At 35.8% G+C, this 22,702-nt stretch overlaps 1 protein-coding gene across 2 annotated transcripts in view; it reads right to left on the reverse strand.

Moving 5' to 3' along the window:
• Window positions 1-22,702, reverse strand: part of LOC150090615 (uncharacterized) — a 458,225-nt gene that overhangs the window by 288,178 nt on the left and 147,345 nt on the right. For both annotated transcript variants that reach the window (XM_090371783.1, XM_090371775.1), the window contains exon 2: window positions 10,954-11,033. The gene's annotated coding sequence lies outside the window, so the exon portion shown is untranslated. The remainder of the gene's footprint in view (window positions 1-10,953; window positions 11,034-22,702) is intronic.

A 22,702-nucleotide genomic window follows, 5' to 3' on the forward strand; every position in this document is an offset into this window, starting at 1 on the left:
GTGAAAATACAGTCAAGGGAAATTAGGATTGTCTTGAGAAGTCCGAAAGAAGTCTTTGCATGATGGCACTTTGTATACAACTCAACAGAACTGGCCCCAGGTCTATCAGCACCCTATGTGAGATTTTTTGGTGCACCCTCTCCAACTTCCTATTAAGTTTATGCATTATATTTTTACTATTAACTGAAAGCCATGGACTGCACGGCATTTCTACAGCCGCGGGCCCCACGGGAAACACCAGTGGCCTGAGGCCTGTTTCTGGTGAGTTGAGAGGCGCGTTTATTCATTCGAATGAACGATAACTGAAATCTGAACTCCTCCAAATTGCTTGAATCAGAACACAAGATTGACTTCGTATTGCAACTTTTAGAAAATTGCAACTTGAGATTTACAGCAAATCAGTGAATTTTGCGCCCCTTAAATTTTGACACCCTGTGCGGCCGCACTACTCGATAGCCCCCCCTGAAGCCAGCCCTGCTCATCAACCATCATTCTGAGGCTCAAATAATGATCTCTTCCTGCAGTTTCCCAGACTTTTGCAACTCGGTCCAGGCGCCTCCGTAGCCAGGTGGGAAGGAGCAGCAGTGCGTAGCACATGCTTCTTGATTAGACCGGGGTTCAAACCCATCACCACTAAATACGGAGGATGCGGAAAGGTCAGGGAATGACCACCGCATATCCCGGAGCAATATGGCCTTAGTTGCTAATGCTCCTAACAAACAAATAACAAGCAACTCTGTCCCTATTTTGAAATGCTGACAGATGGCCACTTCTTGGATCATCACAAACATCCCCACATCAGTCTTTGAACAGCATATACCATTTTTGCACTGTTCAAATGACTTAATGTTTCATCACCATAAACAGTTGTAACATTTTATATATTTCTGTTGCAGATTTTCCATATTTAAAGCAAAATTTAATATTCATTCACTGCTCTATTGCCAAATTGTGTCACAAAATTGTAATTCTACTAACGAAGCTGGTAAGCTTGCAACTTGTCAGCCTACTGGACAATCTGTGCACCACCATCAGTGAGAAGAAGTGTTTGAACTACAACATACCAAGTCCATTTATTTTCAAACTCATTGAACATGGCCACAACTGCATAGTCAGAGAACTTTATTGCATATCTCGTATGCATATAATATAAGTATTAGTAATGTGGTAAATGATGCAAGAAAGAAAGCTCATACAGCATCACCAAAATATAATAATAATTATATTTCATCTGTCAATCCCCTCAAATAAGTTGTTTAATTCTTCCTTAAAATTATTCAAACTGCATATTTCCACAACACCAAATAATAGCTTGTTCCAACAATTGAATATTTTCTATATGAAAGCAAATTTTAACACATCTATCCTTCAGCCATCCTTTTTCATATAAAAATATGTCTAGCTTGATTCTTTTTTTTTTTTTTTTAAGAAGTTATATTTAATAAAATTAGATTTTATTAAATTTAATTAAACATTATTATTAAATCTAATAAATTAAAATTTTCCATGATACAAAAGTTACAGTGGGGTATAGGTTGCAACATTATAATCATTATAATTATTGCACCATATGGTGAAAGGAAGCCTGAGGCTTATGCTGCACCAGCCAAACATCCAGAATAATGAACAATTTTTCAAGAGCCAAACATAACGGTGAACTTTTCTTGTGGGGATGATCAAAGGAATGAGGGGTTTTTTTTTTTTTTTTTTTTTTGTGATTAATTGCCTCCTTGAATAGTGCTGAATTAAGAGAGAATATTCCACAAGAAATAGTGATTGATGAAATTTTTATCTTCCCCTTTAAAATTTTCAAACTCTGAGAACTAGTGGTTTTTCTTGCAAAAGAAAAGCCACTAGTTCACAGTGCCACCCATCATATATACATACCCACAAACACACACACACACATGTATAAAACATTCATAAGTCATTGAAGTTAAGGTTAAAACATTATTTTTTCCTAAATATTTAAATTTGCTAATTTGGCACATATCCAACCATAGGCCTCCCCCACTACTGGTAAGATGCACAGTCTCAGAGGGCTGAAGCTTGGATAATTAACAAATACTAACAGCAACCTGTTACATTGTACACATTCAGAGCTCTCTGAATTCCCTATTCACTCAAAGAATTATCTCCTGACATTGTTAGCTACAAACTGTTGTCTGTAATAGCGTACATTATTTTAGAACCAAGATGCAACAAGAGCACACCAAACCTTCATAAAATTCACATTATACCTTCTTTTCAAGTTCTCTGATGAACTGTCACTGACTGGTTAAAAAAAACTTCCTTTATGAGGAGTAAATAGCTTCACTTCATATGAACTGGCATTTAACATAACAGTCAAAACTGAAACATTATCAAAGTTACATGGATGAAAAGAAGAATGAATCAGTATTAGCATTGCCTCCATATGCTTTTAGTGATCAATAAGTTACTTTAAGCATGTTTAATTTTATTTTGTTCTAGTACCACAATATAATAAAATACATGGTTGCTGTAAATGTGGCAAATACAAGACTATTGTATAAAAAATAAGACGAAAAAAAAAAACAATAATAAATTTGTTTTGGAATGGGAAGGTTTAAATAGTCTTCATGGCCTGGTAAGACAATTAAAATTAAATACAGAAAGATCAGAAGTTCACTTGATAATGAAAAAAAGATATCTTCTCCTAACCCAGAATTGTTTGCATAACTAATGCCGAGGTCGAAACCTTGAAACAACAGCATCTAGCTACCAATTATCAAGGATGGCAAAATTAATACATCATTACTTAGGAACTGAAATATAATGGGGATGGGTGGCATTTTCTTGCTTGTATCTAGGCACGTTTGTGATATCAGAGAGCATAATAATAGAGGAGTTATCAGTATTAACAGCTTGTTCAAGTAATAAGCAGTCATAAAGCTGTCAGGCAGGCTTAGAAATCTTTACATCTGCATATTACCTCAGTTCACTAAAACAACACTTTTGAGCAGTGATATAACATATTGCTTGTTTGTGTTAAGGGTTGTAGGCTAAACAAAAGAAAAATGACTATTGCTTCCAGCTTCACCACCACTTGATGAAACAGGTGGTTTATTATTTCTGTTTCATTATATTAGTTTAATCACATTGTTTGTTTTGTTGATGCAAGAAAGAAAGCAAGCTTATGCAGCATCAGCCAAAAAAAAAAAAAAACAACACACTCCTATTTCATCCCTCCATTCTTTCGAAATACCTGTCCAGCTGAGCCTTAAATTTATTTAGGCTATCAACTTCCACAACAAGGGATGGAAGTCTGTTCCACCAACCAACTACCCGCTGGCCAAAGGCAAATTTCTGTACAATCTATCCTACATCTGTCTTTCCTCAATTTGAATTTATGCCCTCTCAGATGATTATTCTGAGCAAGAGGAAGAATCCCATCAGCATTGAACATACTCAAAGCATTCAAAGCTTTATACACCTCTATTAGATCAGCTCGCCAGTACCTAGTCTCCAGACACTGTAATTTGCAAAACTTAAGCTTTTCTTCGTAAGAGAAACCCTTTGTTCCATTCACTAATCTTGTTGCCCTTCTCTGTACTCGTTCCAGCAGCTCTACATCCTTCTTGAAATGAAGCCTACAGACCTGTACACAGTACTCAAAGTGCGGCCTGACCATTGCCTTATACAAGGGAATAATCACCTCCTTATCCCTGCTAGAAAAATTCCTGTATATCATTGACAAGACACCATGAGCTACTCTTGCAGCCGGTCTGCACTGCTCAGAAAACTTCATATCTGCCTGCACAATTTATCCCAAGGTCCTTTTCATTCTCTACCACTGTCAGTGTAGTACCAGAGAGTTGATACGTTACTCTCGGGTTTCTGTTTCCCATATGTAGTACTTTACATTTGTCAATGTTAAATTTCATTTGCCACCTCTCAGCCCATCTGCTCAACCTTTCCAGATCCTGTTGCAGCAACATGCTGCCAGCCTTTGTATTGTCTGCAAACTTGGACATTAAGCTTGATATACCATCATCAATATCATTTATAAATACAGAAAACAACAATGGACCCAACACTGAACCCTAAGGGACACCACTAATAACATTAGTCCACGATGAGCAGTGTCCATTGATTACCACTCTCTGTCTTCTCCCACTCAACCATCCCTTTATCCATAGCAGCAATTTGCCTCCAATGCCACACTGCTCCAATTTGTGCAGCAGTCTTCCATGTGCAACAGTATCAAAAGCCTTTCTAAGATCTAAGTATATAATATTAAAGTTATTCCCTGCATCCAGTTCTTTTGTGACTGCATTATAGTATCTAATCAAATTGGTCAGGCAAGACTTTCCCTTAAAAAAACCATGCTGTGTCCGAGCTATAGCTGAAGTCTTGTCTAGATGATCCTGCAGTGCTTCTTTAACCAGTGCCTCCATTAATTTTCCTGGAACAGAAATTAAACTCACAGGTCAATAAATACTTGTGTCAGCCTTTGATCCTCCTTTGTGAATTGGTATCACATTTGCACAACTCCAGTCTATGGGTACCTCCCCTGAGTCCAAAGAAGCTCTCATAATTATGGCTAAGGGTTTGCTTACTTCCTTTGCTGCCTCCTTTAATATAACTGGATAGATCCCATCCACCCCAGGTGCCTTTTTTATGTTTATCCTCAACAATTTCTCCTCCACTTTTCTCTCAGTTATTACAAAATCATCTACCTCACTGCCAGAGTTTACTTCACCTCTGGCATTCCCCTTCCTGAATTTTTTTTTTTTTTTTTTTTTTATGAGGTATGGTAATGCTTTTCTTTGTATTATGTAAATACAGTTATCTTACCAATTGCAGGAGCAGAGTGTCTATTGCTTCAGGAAAGTCATAAAATACAAAAATGTAATTTTTAAACAATAGAAATAGGAAAAATTAATGTCAGTTACAGGACACTGTAAAATACTGTAGTAAGTGTTTAACAGTAGTCAAAAGTAAAGTACTACATATGGGAAGCAGTAATACCAGAATAACGTATCAACTGTGGTACTACACTGACAGTGGTAGAGAATGAAAAGGAGCCAGGGGAATTGTGCAAGCAGATATGAAGTTTTCTGAGCAGTGCAAGAGTAGCTCATGGTGTCTTGTCAATGATACACAGGAATTTTTCTAGCAGAGATAAGGAGGTGATTATCCCCTTGTATAAGGCAATGGTCAGGCCACACCTTGAGTACTGTACAGGTCTGGAGGTCTCATTTTAAGAAGGATGTAAAGCTGTTGGAACGAGTACATAATCAGCTGAGAAGGTATAAATTCAAATTGAGGAAAGACTGTTGTAGGACAAATGTGTGGAAGTTTGCATTTAGCCAGCGGGTAGTTGGTTGGTGGAACAGACTTCCATCTTTTGTCATGGAAGTTGATAGCCTAAATTTGGAACGAATGGAGGGGTGAAATGGGAGGGTGGTTTTTTTTGGTTGATGCTGCATAAGCTTGCTTTCTTGCATCATATGCCTCTACTAATGCTAAAAGAAGCAATCTCACACATAAAGATTGAAAAGCTGGGAGATAACAGAGATGATTAAATGGCAGAAAAGAGAGAGAGTAAAGGAGTATATACAGGTAGCCCTCGTTTTGCGCTGGTCCATTTGCACCAATTCGCAATAGCGCCGATCACCAACCACAACGCCATTTTTATTATTGTTTATTTATTTATTTATTTTTTTTTTTTTGCAAATTTTTTATAAATTGAAAGTTTAAAATCATCAGACAAAATTTATCGGTACCATACTGTGCTATGTACTGTTCACGTGACAATCTGAGGCAATCAGCAATTGCCGCATCCATATCAGAGACGAGAAAGATTCCCGCCCTCAAAGTAACCACTCGTGGATACGGTGAACGATTCAGTTGGTTGTTGTTTACGCTATTTACATGTGTTGGAAATTTATTACGTTAACATTTTTTATTAATTGTGCTATTAATAAATTAAATAATAATAGTGATATCCGTGTGCAATTTTTGCCAGTTGCATTATAAAGTTTTTAATTTAATAGAATAAAGAGATGGCATGTCTGGTAAAAGAAGTTCATTGAATCCTAGTGCTATTCGGAGGATGGAATCTGGTGAAAGCCACCCTAATGCGTGTAGGGCTATGAATATGCCTCCATCGACTATTATTACAACTATGAAGAATGCTAATAAAATAATACAATCAGTGCAAAGTGGTAGGTAAAATTTTTGGTGCCCGGAACCTAACCCTGTGATTTCGGATTGACTTCATTATATAAAGGGTTCCATTTGCACCTGTCCCCCTCCCCAGGAACCTAACCTCAATGTAAATAGAGGGCTACCTGTACTGTGATGAAAATTAAACAGAATGAAGTAGATACAGCGAGATAGAAATCAGCTTTGAAAATTATGTAATTGAAAGCATATCTTCCCTTTTTAATTTCCTTATAAGGTATATAGAGCTTCAATTTTTCTTTTCAGTTACTACCTTCCATAAGAGGATCAACCACAATTATATCATTAATTTTATTAATTTTTAAAAGTTCTGCTGTTTTTAGTTGGTAACTGTTGTTCCACATTCTTCCTTTTCATATTGACAGAGGTTTTTCTGCCAACAATTTTTTTAATCTCTTCTACAAATCCCTGGCCTCTGTACCTCTCTAACATTGGGAAATCCTTGAAAATCAATGGCACATTCTGGTCATGATTTCTTCCAGCAGCAGTTCATGGTTGCTTTGACATCACTCCATGATACTTAATTCCTTCCAGGTTGTCCAAATCCTAAAAGCTATAAGCAAGTGAATCTATCAGAAACAGCCTATTGTTTATATAGGAGTGTACTTCATGACTTCAGAATGTATACTCTCCATTTAAGTTGTCTGTTATTTTTACATAATCTTATACAACTTATTATTGAACAATGAAATTTCTTTTATTTAATAATACCATGGTATCAATTTTTATTCAGATAGCTTTATATCTGTATTCTAAAAATAAATTTTATTATATGTATGTACAGTACAGGTGATCCCTGCTTAACGCTGATAATTCATTGCGGAATCCCAACCTGAAATAATATATCGGGTCAATTGCAGAAGCAATATTTTGCAGTCATATCATTTGATTTATGTGTGTTTATCTCTGCACATATAATGGAAACAATGGTTGGCAGGATGGTTAATGAGAGTAATGAAGGCATGCCACTGCAACAAGGTCTAGAAAAATTGCAGATGGGCTAAAAAATAGCAACTGAAGTTTAACATTGACAAATGCAAGGGACTGCATATGGGTAGCAGTAATCCCAGAGTAATATACTAATTCTGTGGTACTACACTCAGGATAGTGGAAAATGAAAAGGACCTGTGGATAATTGTGAAGTCAAATATGAAGTTCTGCAAACAGTGCAGACAGCCTGCCAGGGCATAGGGTTTTCTCAGTGATATACAGGAACTTTGCTAGCAGGAATAAGGAGGTGATTATCCCTTTGTACTAGTCCATGGTTAGACTGCATCTTGAGTGCCATATAAGTCTGGAGGCCTAATTTTAGGAAGAATGTAGATCTGCTGGAACAGGTGCACAAAAGGGCAATGAGATTGGTGAAGGGAACAAAGGGGTGTTCTTACCAAGAAAGGCTTCAGTTTTGTAAATTGCATCTGGTGAAGTGAATTGATGTGTTTAAGGCTTTGAATGCATTCAGCAAACTCAGTGCTGATGGAATTCTTCCTCTTGATCAGACTATGCACACGAGTGAGCATAAATTCAAATTGAGGAAGGATCGCTGCCAAATACAAGTGCAGAAGGTTGCCTCTAGCCAATGAGTGGTTGATAGCTGGAACTAGTTTCCATCTGATACCATTAGCATTAGTTGAGGCATATGATGCAAGAAACCAAGCATATACAGCATTAGCCAAAAAAAAAAAAAAAAAAACCCTTCCTATTTCATCCATCTAGTCACCTCAAATGTTTGTCTAGTTCAGCCTTAAATTTATTTAAGCCATCAACTTCCACAACAATAGATGGAACTCTGTTCCAGTAATCAACTACCCATTGGCTAAAGGCAAACTTCTGCACATCTATTGTACACCTGTCTTTCCTCAATTTGCACCTATGCCCCCTCAGGTTCTTAGTCTGAGCAAATGGAAGTATCCCATCAGCATTCAGCCTGCTCAAACCATTCAAGGCCTTATACACCTCAATCAGAGCACTTTACAGGTGCCTAGTCTCCAGATGCTGCAACTTGCAGAACTTAAGCCTTTCTTCATAAGCGCACTCCTTTGTTCCTCTTATCAATCTTGTTGCCCTTTTCTGTAACTCGTTCTAGCAAATCTACATCATTCCTAAAATGAGGCCTCCAGGCCTGTATACAGTATTCAAGGTGTGTCTTGACCATTGCCTTATACAAAGGGATAATCACCTCCTTGTCTCTTCTAGCGAAATTCCTATATACCATTGTCAAAACTCCATGACCTGCTCTGGCAGCCCATCTGCAATGCTCAGAGAACTTCATATCTGACTGCACAATTACCCCCAGGTCTTCTTCATTCTCCACCTCCCTGAATGTAATACCACACAGTTGGTACATTTTTCTTGGGTTACTGCTACCCATATGCAGTACTTTGCATTTGTCAACGTTAAACTTCAGTTGCCACTTGTCAGCCCATCTGCCTAACTTTTCTAGATCCTGTTGCAGGAGCATACTGTCATTAACAACCCTGCCAACCTTTGTATCATCTGCAAACTTGGACATTTAGACTTATATACCGTCATTGATATCATTGATAAATACACAAAACAACAATGGGCCCAGCACCGAACCCTGGGGAACTCCACTAATAACATTAGTCCACGTAGAGCAGTGTCCATTTATTACCACTCTCTGCTGTCTCCCACTCAACCATCCCTCCTTTATCCATGCAGAACTTGCCCTTAACATCACACCACTCCAATTTATACAGCAGTCTTCCATGTGCAACAGTATCAAAAGCCTTCCTGAAATCCAAGTATATGATATCAAAATTACTTTTAGCATCCAGTTCCTTTGTGACTATATCATAGTATCCAATCAAATTGGTCAGACAAGACTTCCCCTTAACAAACCCATGCTGTGTCTGAACTATTGCTGCTGTCTTGTCTAGGTGATACTGTATCACCTCTTTAACCAGTGACTCCATTATTTTCCCTGGAACAGAAGTTAAACTAACAGGTCTATAATAATTTGTGTCACCCTTTGAACCCTCTTTGTGAATTGAGAATACATTTGTTCATCTCCAGTCCATGGGGACCTCCCTTGAATCTAATAATGCTCTCATAATTATCACTAAGGGTTTGCTTACTTCCCTTGCTGCCTCCTTCAGTATAACTGGATAGATTACATCTACCCCAGGTGCTTTTTTATGTTTAACTTCAACAATTTCTCCTCCACTTTGCTCTCAGTTATCACAAAATCACTTAGCTCCCTGTTAGAGTTTGATAAACTTCTTCCATTTCGCTCCTTGAATAACTCCTCATGTGTGAATGTAGATGCAAAATACTCATTCAGTTTATCAGCTACTTGAGCAGGATCATCAATAGTCGAACCATCTATGTTAAGTGGACCAATCTGATTCATCCCCTTCCTTCTAGAGTTTACATAAGTAAAGAACTCTCTGCTTTTTTTCTTTGCATCTTTTGCCAAAGATTTCTCACTCTATAGAATCTCACTTGATCAACACAGTTGATCTCACTCTATAGAATTTAAAAACTGTCTGAGAACTCTGTAGTGACCTTTATGAAAACAAAAACCCTTCCCTGTACTCTTGATTTTAGTTACATCTTTAAGTAAATCCCACATCAGTACACCGTGATCACTGTCACCTAGTGGTTCCTTTATCTGCAAATTCCTAATGCATGCGTCATCACTGCTGATAATCAAATCAAGGGTATTACTCCTTCTGGTTGCCCCTTGAACATGTTGCCGTAGAAAACAGTCCTCCAATAAATCCACAAAAGTCTTGCTAATGTGCAAGTGATCAACCCACAAGTTTCAGTCAATATCTGGAAAGTTAAAAATCGCCCATTGCAAGACATTCTGATTTACTGGCCCATTCTATTTCTCTGCACAACTGTTCATTGTATTCATCAGTGTCATTAGGCCTAACATACTCCTACTCTCATTTTCCCTTTCCCAGTGTTTATGTCACACCAAACAGACTCAACATTGCATTGTCCACCCATGTCAAATGGATGCACTTCCTTAGATTTTGTGCTTCTTAACTAATAGCATATGGGTGCCTCCGTAGCCAGGTGGGAAGGAGCAGCAGTGCGTAGCACACGCTTCTTGATTAGACCAGGGTTTGAGCCCGTCACCACCAAATACGGAGGATGCGGAAAGGTCAGGGAATGACCACCGCATATCCCGGAACAATATGGCCTTAGTTGCTAATGCTCCTAAAAACCAAATAACAACTAATAGCATAACCCCTCTTCCCCTGTCTGTCCTTCTGTACACATTGTACTCTGCAAATTCCATTTTCTTCATTGAAACTACAATCAGAACGTTGGAACAGAAATAATTTGCACAGTACTGCTGAGAGAGAAATAAAACAATAGTAAATAATAATCAAAATAAAAGACTGTGACCTTGATATTCCATTGAACATGTGTTGATAGAAAAACTTGGAACTGGAAATAATCTATAAGTTGAAGGAAAAGAAAATATTCCATCTGATTCAATATGACGTATTACAAAAAATGGATAATTATTGTTATTTATTGACCAGCTTATAAAAATCATATTAATCTATAATATATTAAAAATTAAATGGAATCTGTTTATATGTTAATTTTCTCGGTCACAAAATCTCTTTTGAGTTATAGCGTTTTAAAGTTTTCAGTATCTTGGGATGTGGGGCATTGTTTTTAATAACATATGTGACTAATATTGAATAAAAATAATAATCTTAAGAATTCTATTCTTTTGTACTTAAAGCATATACTTACAGAGGTTATTTGGAGCAGCTTTCTTCTATAATTGTGGCCTCTGTCATTGTCCTACAGTCCAATATAAAATTCTCCAGAACCTTAAAAAAAAAAAAAAAAAAATTAGTAAATATACAGATTTGACATAACTTAAGATTCATTAAACTGGTTTGATTTGTATAAGGGCAGGGTTGAAATCTGACCCAGAATTTTCATTGTTTCTCATAAATAATGATGTGGATTTTTACCATCTTTGCAAATTTGTTTTATATTTCTGTAACTGTACTTGACTGCATACTGCAAGATAGCATATAGAAGTCACTAAGAAAGTGGAACAGTTGATAATGCATCAATTTATAGTGGAACAATTGATAATGTGTAATCAAAGTTTTGATGAAAGAAGGCTCAAAACCAGCATATATTCCATGAAGATTTATTGTACAGTTCAGGAAAGATGCATTATCAAAATCATGAGTTTGTGTACTCCATTTAAGGACAGCTCTGAGACACGTGACGTCTCAAAAAGTGAACAGTGTTGATAATATAGAGAGAGTCACAAGCACCTGCATTTAAAAGTGAGTACAAAATCATGATCAGTCCAAGAGATACTATATACAATCAGAAAGTGTGAAGAGTTAGATTTCCACTAAGCATTTGGAAGAGGATGGGGAATGAATTTCTTGACCACACTGTAATGTGTGATGAGAGATAAGAACTCACTGTTGCAAACCTAAAAGCAAATAGGAACTTGTGTCAGCATCCCATAAATTTTCCAAGGTCAAAAAAATTCAAACTCCAAAGCTCTCTAGCAAGGTCAGAGCTTCAGTCTTCTGGGTCTCTTAATTTATGCAGATAGTTTGGAGCACAGCAAAGGATTATTCCATATTATTCCATTCTTCTGACAACGAGGATGAAAGCAATGTTGACATAAAATCATTGTACACAACAGCAGCACTCTGCACCTGTACTGCCATTGGAACCATCACAACACTCTTAATTGGAAGATCGTGGACCTTCCCTCTCCTCCACCTTATAGTCCAGGCATATTTCCTTCAGATTTCCATCTTTTCTGACCATTAAAAGAATTTTTGGGGAGATAGAAATTTGATAGCAATGTGACAATAGAAGTTTATTCTCTAATGACAGTGACCCATTGTAAAGAATTCTATGCTACAAGAAATACTAGGAGTCTCCCTACATGTGCACATTTGCCCCATGATGTTAGGATGAGTGTTTATGTGTACTGGAGGGGGAGTAAGTTGAAAAAATGCCTACAGTAAAACAGGTAAAATGATTTACTGACACACTATCTTCTATGTCAATTTTGAATAATACAGGGTGTCCACAAACCTCTATCTTCAAGTTCTTATTCACTAACCAAAAAACACAAGTGCTGCAGAAGATAGCAGCATAACAGCAAAACTGTAATTCTGGTGGAATTTACCAGCCTCAAGGAGGTGCAATGCATACTCTGGTTTGGTGAGCTGCAGTCTGCTAGTGCTGTTATGCATAAATTTGAAACAGTTTAAAAACAAGCCATCAAGTAGACCTACAGTTCTGCAATATTATAGAAAATTTATAAAGGATGCCTGTTTTTGCAATTATCCCAGCTGAGGTGGCCACACAAAAGTCAGTGAGAATGCAATATAGTCGGTTCGAGAAAATTTTTATGCAAAGCCCAGAGAAAATCAATACAATATGCAAATTTTGAGTTTAAAGTGTCAAGGTGAATGGTGTATAATGTGTTATGTTGCCATCTGAATATGAAACCATACAAGTTAAACAATACAGAAGCTGGAAAACAACAGTCTGTGGAATGGCATCATGAAGAATCTCTTGGCCACAAGATATTCCAAAAGGTGTCATCAATTATCAAGCAATGCAGTAGGTAAGAAATGAGAAGTGGATTTAAACTTTACCCAGAACATACAATGTTTGATCAGAAATTTAAGTAAACAATCTTATAATTCTTGAATGCATAAGAGTACTTAAAAAATTGTGAGTGAGACTCATGACAACTTTTTAGCATGCCCACACCAAGTTTTAATTTCTTATGCAGGAGGTTAGCTGAAAGCTGCTTTGAGTGAACACATTTTTTCTCATTCATCACATATACTGAAAATGGCATAATTTGAACAATGTAAACATTTAAATTTTGTTGTACTGCATCCACCTTATTTGCCCAATTTGATACCATGTGACATTTGGCTATATCAAAATTAAAACAGGACATGAAAAGAAAATCATTTGTCAATTCAAGAAATCAAACATGATGGACCACATTTCACAAAAAGTATTTACAAAAGAAGACTTCCATAATTGTTCTGATCAGTGGCAAGCGCGATGGAACAAGTGGTGGTTTAAAAGGAGATTACTGTATATTGAAGAATGTTAACAATGTACGCATTTATCATTTAATAAATTAATTTTAGAGACATGGCATAGTGCAAAAAAGTATGGAAATCCTAAAGTCTCAAAACTTTATTAGTCTCCATTGGACTACACAAGTTGCCTGTCCAGCTTGTGTAGTCCAATGGAGATTACTAGAGATGACTGCAGGTCTGGATAACCCATGACTTTATCAACTACAGAAAATATTGATGCTGTTCATAATCTGATTTTGAAGGATCATCAGATTGGCTTAATACATATGCAAATACACTAAACTTATCCTGTGAATGAGTTAATCATATTATCCACAAAGAACTGAGCATTCAAAAAAATTCAGTGAAATGGGTACAAATTGGCAGGTTTTGACTACACAAGTTGTCTGTCTAAATTAATTTTTTGAAACATTTGATAACCTTTGTGATCAAACCTTGTATATAATATTAATATAGTATTTCAATGACACATTGCACAGGTATTTGGATTTAAGTCATATCCTTTCCACATAATGACATAAGTGGGCGTGTCGTAACAGCAGCTAATAACATGCAGAGGTCGTGACTGAAATATGCTAAAAAAAAACAAAGAAAGCAGACAATACAGTTCCAATTTACAAAATGTAGAGTACTCCCCCAAAACACCCTGAAAGCAGAAAACAAATATCTGCTACTATTGGAGTCATCTAAGAATAAATGTTATGTTCTGTGTATTCCACTTGTGAGAAATTTATATAAAATGTCACTAATATGTCATGTATATCATGGCAAGCTTAAATTTCATCTTTACCAAAGGTTAAAACTGTTGATAGCATTCATGAACAAATTTAGAATTTAACCACATTAATAAAAATTTTCACTGTCTAACAGTTACTTTCTGTTTTTATTTGTTTTTAATATTTGAGTAGTTTTGGCAGCAATCCAACTAACTGTGTCATCAGCAAATAATGAGACCTTGCAACCAAGGCTTCATACAAGGTCATCAAGCTTGCAGAATGGTTCTGGTGACAGAACACTCCATGCAGCAAACAACTATCCTTGATCTTGTATTCTGTTTTAAAATCTCTCCCATTTGTCAGGTGTAAAAACTCCTGATAATTTATGGTATTCTTACTTAATGCTGCTGATGTCTGAAAGTCTTAACATAATTTTATGTAATATAGGCAGAAATTTGAGAATCACCTTCTGAAGAAAATATGATTTAAATTTATGATACATGTAACATTAGAGTTAAATGTAGCATTTAACTCTAATGAGAAAAAAAATGTCACTTACTCTTAACAAGAAAAAATTGTCACTCTAATGAGGGGGAAAAAATTTCACTTACTCTAATGAGGGGAGGGGGAAATGTCACTTGCTCTAATGATGAATTAGCTGACTTACTTTTGGATAGTTTACCCAAAAGTAATTCGTTTTTATGTATATTAAAATAACCTAAAGAAACTGCAATGGATTTCTTTTATTTATTATGATATAAATATCACTAAACGGACAAGTTAGTGCAATTGCATCAAATAAATGTTAACTTAAAGATTCACTAACTTGTTTATTTAGTGAATCTTTTTGTAGTTTGAGGCTCTAGCCCAAAAATTGTCTTAGATATAAATATCATTAATATTTGAGCCTTCCACTAGGACTGAAGTGTCCATCAAGAGTGACTGCAACTTCATTCATTAGTCACTTCCTTGCTTAAGTGTTAGATATTTCCTCCTTCAAAACATACATTATATTAACAAAAGTACTGGCAAAATAAAGTAAAGGTAGTACCATAAAATAGGAAGTGATGGTCAGCCTTTGGCAGCAATTGAGTACTGATTCTACAAATAAAACTTTGAATCAAATTGTGATAGATGTTAATTGAAATATTGTGCCATCCCTTGACAACATAAGAAAAGTTGGATTTTTATTGCATCCTCATATACAATTTGCAATGGGATGGGAGCATGCAGACTAACAATTTGGCAGCAGCCGTAAGCAGAGACGAAACCAATTCTTGCAGTGCTTTTATTTAGACATGAAGCAGTTGAAAAGCAAAATGTGGAGGATTACAAGGCCTGCTAGGGTTCTCATGGGACAAGCAAATATATGGGCTTTATTAGAGTTACTAAGAGATAAAAATAGACAATATACTTGCTTATATACTAATGTCAGGTGTATAGTAAATAGATTTGATGTACTTGAAGTATCAGTTAAGTCAGGTTTCTCAAATTATGGGTCACATAATTTGAGAAAACTCCCCACCTGTGGTGGGATGCAACTTAAAGGGGTGGAGTTACAAATTTTTTTAAAAATTTAAATTACTGTTGTTTTATTTTATTTATTTACTTTTTTTGTTTGTTTATTTTCAATGCAACAATTTTATTTTATAAAATTAGTATTAATAGGGCAGGCTGAATGATGAAAGGAAGCAAACTTTTTCAGCATCACTAAGTTGTAAAGTTCTATCAATATTTTATCTGATGTATATACTAAAATGTAATTATTAAAACTGAATGGCATAGACCTGTCTGTGAAATTTGTGCTTTAAGTGAATCACAGAATGCCATGGAGGTTGGGTATGAAGGTCAAAAATAAAGTCCCAGTTACAATTACTTTATTTTATCAGTAAATTTCTTTCCCAGTGATAAGCTTTTTTGTTTATAACTCTCATTTACATCACTTTTTTCAATTTTTCTGTCCAAAAATATTAAGGAATAGTTAGGGGGAAAATGCCTATGTCTAGATATGATCATATATGCCCATAGTAATAAAAATACACCTGAAATGCCGGACATCATACCAATCTTTTCCTTAAACTAATTCCTAATCTCCTCCATAATATTCCTTTTCACTTCTCAAATGTTTTTTTTTTTTTTTTTTAAACCCATTTTTATTTCTTTGCTTCTTCTACCATTGGCTTCCCAAATACCTATACTCACTCACCTGTTCTATAATTTCTCTCCTACTATTTCAGTATTTAACTTAAAGCTTTCTGTTCCCATTCTCAATAACCTTTTATTTTTTCAATATTTTTTCTCACTGCAACCCTATCACAACTTTCCTTTTAACCTACTAACCAATTTGTGCAATCCTTCCTCAGACTCTGCCACAAGGGGCATGTCATCATCTACAGATATAACACTCAGAATAATCTTCACACCTATACAATTCTCCCTCATCCATATTTCTTTATCAAATGCCTCTTTAACTATTTCTTTTACATATGTATTAAATAAAGTTGAGGATAGACACACCCATATCTCACACCTCTTCCTGTTTCTAAACTTTAAGTGTCACACTGTATTCTACAAGCAAAAACTGTCTTGGAAGGTACCTATTTATCAATATCTGGAAATACATAGTGATTACACTGGCAGGGCTGGATTAAGGATAAAAGAGGCCCCTGGCCATATTTAAATTTATATTACACACACACAAAATAAATACAAATATTACATAGGTTTTTATATTTATATTGTGAATAATAATTTCTTGATAAAAATGTAAACTAAGAGGTCAAAATGTTTTATGTTTTTTGACTTGAAAAATAAAATAATAATAAAAACAATTTTTAATAGAAACTTTTAACTTATTTATTGTACAATAAAACAAGTATAAGAATAAAATTTAAACACTTAACAAGTTAAGTTTAAGAATGCTTTTATATTACACGTTTTCTTGGTTTATTATTATTATTAGAAATTTTTATCACTACTTTAGAAAATATTTACACTGAAAATGAGGCCCCTCTTCAGGTGAGGCCCCCGGCCATGGCTGTAGCATTAACACAGCCCTGTACACTGGTAAGGAAGAAAAGGAGAGCATGGAACATATGGTTTTGTATAGTCAATCGGGTGTCATTTTTATATCTATCTTGCAGGTTGCTTATAAAATCCTGCACAAACATTCTATCATTGGTGTAATAACACTAAATCTGCAGGTCTAAACAAACTGCATGCAATGCATTCATTGCAATTAGCTCAAAAATCATACAAGATAGAAGCGGAAACAGAATTTTAAAAATTGTTAAAGGCCTCCAATTACTTTTTGTTGAGCTGGTTCGTGAGAATATTTGGTCAACATCAACCACTGAAGTATTCATTGCTATGTGTACATAAGAACTGATATGCTGGATGGCATGCTAGTTGACTCACCACAGTTGTGTTTGCAGGCATGCATATGTATATTTTCTAAAATTACAACGTACAGAAATTCAGGTTTTCAGTGTCAGCAAGTTTCTCCTAACTTCCAAACCCACAGTTCATCCATGGTACTATAGATTTTAAATTTTTGTGTCTGGGATCATTAAAGGAATTAATGGGCAATATGCAGAGCTTGAAAGAAAATTTTCAGTTTCAATACTGCACACATGAAAGAATGTGTGCTTTTAAAAGAGCTTGATTTTATTGTTATAAATTCATTAAATATATAAATAGTGGATTATACTGTTAGTTTAATATTAATCACAGCAGGAACATAAAACACATGTTATACTTCAAGGTTTATTAGGGGCATTCATGTATGTACATATAGCACCTGTTGGCTTCACTAAGTCTGTCTCCATATAATAACTCATTGGATGGATTTTTGTGAAATTTTATATTTGGCTCTTTTAAAAAGATTGTCATGAATTTTAAAAAGATAAGTCATGAATTATGACTATTTTGCTTTTATTAATCAGAGCAGAAACATGAAATACATGTTGTCTTTTATTAAAATCCAGGAGGAAATAAGTACATTGCAAAAATGTTGAGCATCCTTGGAAGGGGAAGTCCCTGCAGATTGGATATGTGCAACTGTATTCCCAATTCACAAAGGGGGATCAAATGATTAAACTAACAGACCTGTTAGTTTAACTTCTCTTCCAAGGAAAATAATGGAGTCACTGGTAAAAGAAGTAATGCTAGATCATCTAGAAAAGGGTGCAATTATACTTCAGGCAGAGCATGGGTTTGTTAAGGGAAAATCTTGTCTAACCAATTTGATTGCCTACTACAATGTGGTCATAGAGGAACTGGATGCAAAAAATAATTTTGATATCATATACTTGGATTTCAGGAAAGTTTTTGATACTGTTACACATAAAAGACTGCTGTACAGGTTGGAGCAGTGTGGCATTAAGGGAAAGTTGCCACTATGTCTTAAGGGATGGTTGAATGGGAAAAGACAAAGAGTGGTAATCAATGGGCATGCTCTTCTTGGACTAATGTTATTAGCGTAGTCCCCCAGTGTTCCTGTTGGGCCTATTGTTGTTTTCTGTATAATTATTAATAATATTGAGGAATGCATAACAGGCTTAATGTCCAATTCTGCAGATGATACAAAGGTTGACAGGGTGGTTAATGATGGTATGCTACTGCAACAAGATCTAGAAAAGTTAGGCAGATGGGCTAAGAAATGGCAATTGAAGTTTAACATTGGCAAATGCTATATAAGCTTGCTTTCTTGCATCATATGCCTCTATTAATGCTAATGCTAAATGCAAAGTACTGCATATGGACAGCAGTAACCCCAAAGTACAATACCAACTGTGTGATACTACACTCAGGGTAGTGGAAAATGAAAAAGACTGGAATTTTTTTTTTTTTTTTTGGCTGATGCTGTATAAGCTTGCTTTCTTACATTGTTTGCCACATAAGTGATTTTTTTTTAATTTGAATTGAATTTTTTTAATTTAAATTTTCATTTTCTGTGATTAACAGAGGTGAAATGTAAATAACTAACCCGTTACCAGGGAATTACTAATTATTTAACTAATAACTGTTTTGCTTCACTATGCTAACACAACATAATATTCTCTCAACTTTTTGTAATGCACTTTACTTATTTCCCTCTGGATCTTAACAAAAATTGAAATGCAACATCTATTTTATGCTGTGTGATTTAATAAATTAAACAAAATACAATGGGTAGGTACTGTAAATATTAGTATGATGCCAACACTTTCCTAATGTATTTTATTTATTTCATCCTCGATTATAATAAAAATTTAAATATAATACACATTGCACATTTCTGCTTGTGATTAATAAAAAATTATCCCCAGGGGCTCACATCTGGTGAGTATGGGCTTGGCACACCCAGGGTCCTGAGCTGGATATCATCATTCTTCTGTTTCTTGATAATTTCCTTCTACTTTTTGCTTTTTCTCAGAGTGATTTGGGAATTTTTTTTTTTTTTTTTTGGCTGGTACAGCGTAAGCCTCAAGCTTCCTTGCACCATATAGCTAATGCTAATAATAATAATAATAATTCATGATTTGTTTTTAATAAACTGCTAACAAAAAAAAAAAAAAAAATCAAGAGCTCCCCAAAAGGCAATAATTTTTATGGTCAAACGAAGAACATTAGTTTCTGTGCATCTGCCATATTGCCCACTCATTCCTCCAAATGGCCAAGACAATAAACATAATATTCACTGTTTTAGCTGCAATATGCCATATACTGCATATTCTAGAAGCCTGAGAGTTTCATTTCTTAAATAAATTCAATATTTTTTTTCTGTGATTAATGGAAGTGAAAGAAAAATAACTAATAATGGATAAAGTAATTATTTTCACTTTACAGCACAAAACTCATACGAATATTTACTTAACATTTTGTAATACTTGTTTCTGATGGATTTCTAATAAAAATTGATACGTAAACACATATTTCACCAAACTTCTCTAATTGAATAAAATAAATATCAACGTGTACCTCAAGATCATAATACACAGTCAACATTTTTTTTTATGTACTTTACTACTTTAATCCTCGATTGTAACAGCTGAAATATAACACACATTTCACATTTTCACTATGATTATTATTTTTATTATTATTTATTTTTATTTTTTTATGAAAACCCCAAACACGAGAGGTACTGGAACCTATAGTATTTAGTACCATGCTTGGGTTGGAGGTTGAGAAGACGAGAGAAGATATTTGTTGACATCAGACTTGAACTTCTGTAGACTGTAATTCTCAGGGAAGACATATCAAGGAAGGTTGTTCCAGAAAACGGCAGTTGAATGAATAAACGAGGAAGATGAAAAGTTGGTTCTGCGAGTTTGAAATTAACAGTAAATGGATGTTGGCTGATGGTGGCACGTGTTCGGACTGTTTTGAAAGAGAGAGTGGGAATCATAGAAGCCAATTCAAAACAACAGTGCCCATGGAAGTATCTGTAGAAAAGGCATGCAGCAGAAACAGTATATCTATGAGACAGCAAGTGGAGAGACTCTGTTAGAGAAGAGTCATTAATTAACCTAAGTGCCCTCTTCTGAATGGAATCTAGAAGCCTGAGAGAGGTTTTGGGGGCACCACCCCAGACACGGGAAAAATATTCAACGGTAGGGTGGATTTGCGATTTGTACAGAGTGAACAGCTGTTTGGAAGAAAAGTAACGTCGAGAGTGAAAGAGAAAACCAAGTTTTTTAGATGAAGAGGAAGCAATATTTGTAATGTGCTTGTGCCAAGAGAGATTAGAAGTCAGGGTAATCCCCAAAATAGATATATCAATTTGCCTGGAAATTGGAGTGTCACCAAAATAAGCATAGGAGCAGAAGAATCCTTTTGGCAAGATATAAGACAAGACTGTGTTTTAGAAGGATTGAAATCAACTAAGTTGTCTTTGTCCCACTGAAGGATTACCTGGAGATCGGAATTTAAGGAATTGGTAGTGGATACTTGAGAAGTTGAAGTTGATTGAGCAGGGCAAGGTTTCTCAAAATGGAAAGTGGAATGCAATGTGCTATCATTGGCAAAACTATGGATAGGATTTCCAGTCAATGGAAGGTCATTAATATACAAGAGGAAAAGAGTGGGGGAAAGAACCGAACCTTGGGGGACACCGGCATTAGTGGAGAAGTTAGAAGACAGAGAGCCATCTACCATCACCCTCAGTGAGCGATCAGAGAGAAAACTGGATAACCAATTACTAAAAACAGTTGGCAAACCATAAGATGGATGCTTGTTTAGAAGACCTTTATGCCAAACACGATCGAAAGCCTTTGAGATGTCAAGAGCAACTACTTGTGTTTCACCGAACCTTTCCATTGAATCAGTCCATAAATGGGTAATGTAAGCCAGAATATCACCAGTGGATCGACACTGATGGAATCCATACTGGAGATCGTTGATCAGATGGAAGGTTTCTAGGTAGTTTAAGAGTTGGCGGTTAATTGATTTCTCCATTATTTTAGAAAGAGTAGAAGTAATTGCAATGGGACAATAATTGGATGGGAGGGATTTGTCACCCTTTTTAGGAACTGGCTGGATATGAGCAAATTTCAAAGCAGAAGGAAAAACACCTTTGGAATAAGAAAGTAAAAAAAGGCAGCAAAGAACAGGAGTAAGTTCAGGAGCACAGGTTTTGAGAACAAGTGGAGAAACACCATCAGGACCTGTAGCTTTCTTAGCATCAAGATTCGTCAAAATCCTTCTGACATCCTTTTGACGGAAGACTACAGGAGGCATTGAGTGGAGCATGTTCGGAATGGTGGGAGGTGTTTTACCAAGATCATTAATACACAAGTTGGAAGAAAAATGGGACGCTAGCAGGTCGGCTTTACCCTTGGCTGAAGTGACAACAGAACCATCTTGTTTTGACAGAGGTGGGAGCAGAGATGGGCAAAAGTTGCTTTGGCAAGAGACCAGAATGCTACTATTAGGGCAAGAAGCAAGTTTTCCATTCTTAGCCTGTTCAAAATCTAAAGCAAGTTTTCCATTCTTAGCCTGTTCAAAATCTAGTTTGGACTGATTAATAACTGCTTTACAATTGTTGCGAGCTTTGATGTAGGCAGAAAATGAAACTAAAGAATTGGAAACAAGCCAATTACGATATGCAACATTCTTCTCCTGAATGGCCTTAGCACATTTAGATAAAGGACGAGATTTTAAAGTGGAGTGTGGGATAAAGGATTCCATTACTACAAGAATAATTTCACTCACACGATCTGAGCAAACGTTGACTTCAGAGGTTTTGAAACAGTAATCCAACCAAAGAAAAGAAATCTCGCAGGTCATCCCATTTTGCATTCTTTTAATTCCAAACAACATGAGGTTGGGAATAGCCATGAGATAAAGGCTCCATTGGAGAATAGACAATCACCAAGTTGTGATCTGAGGTGCCTAAAGGACCAATCACTTCAACCGTGTACTTAGAAGGGTTGTTTGTGAGAAAACGATCAAGCATATTGGCTGTATGATTAGGATTGTCTGGTATTCTTGTAGGTAAATGAACAATCTGTGCAAGGTCATTAGTAATTGCAAAAGCCTCAGCATCTCGACCAGCTGGGTCGGTGTGACTAGAAAATGGAAGCCAGCTGGAGTTGTGAACATTAAAATCACCAAGGAAAATTACCTCACTGTTAGGAAAGTTGGACTGGAGAAAGTCAAGTTGCAAAGAGAGGAAGTCTAAGAGCT

Source organism: Mastigoproctus giganteus, chromosome 1 (genome assembly GCF_048544385.1).
Source record: "Mastigoproctus giganteus isolate SK-2022 chromosome 1, ASM4854438v1, whole genome shotgun sequence".
Lineage (NCBI taxonomy): Eukaryota > Metazoa > Arthropoda > Arachnida > Uropygi > Thelyphonidae > Mastigoproctus > Mastigoproctus giganteus.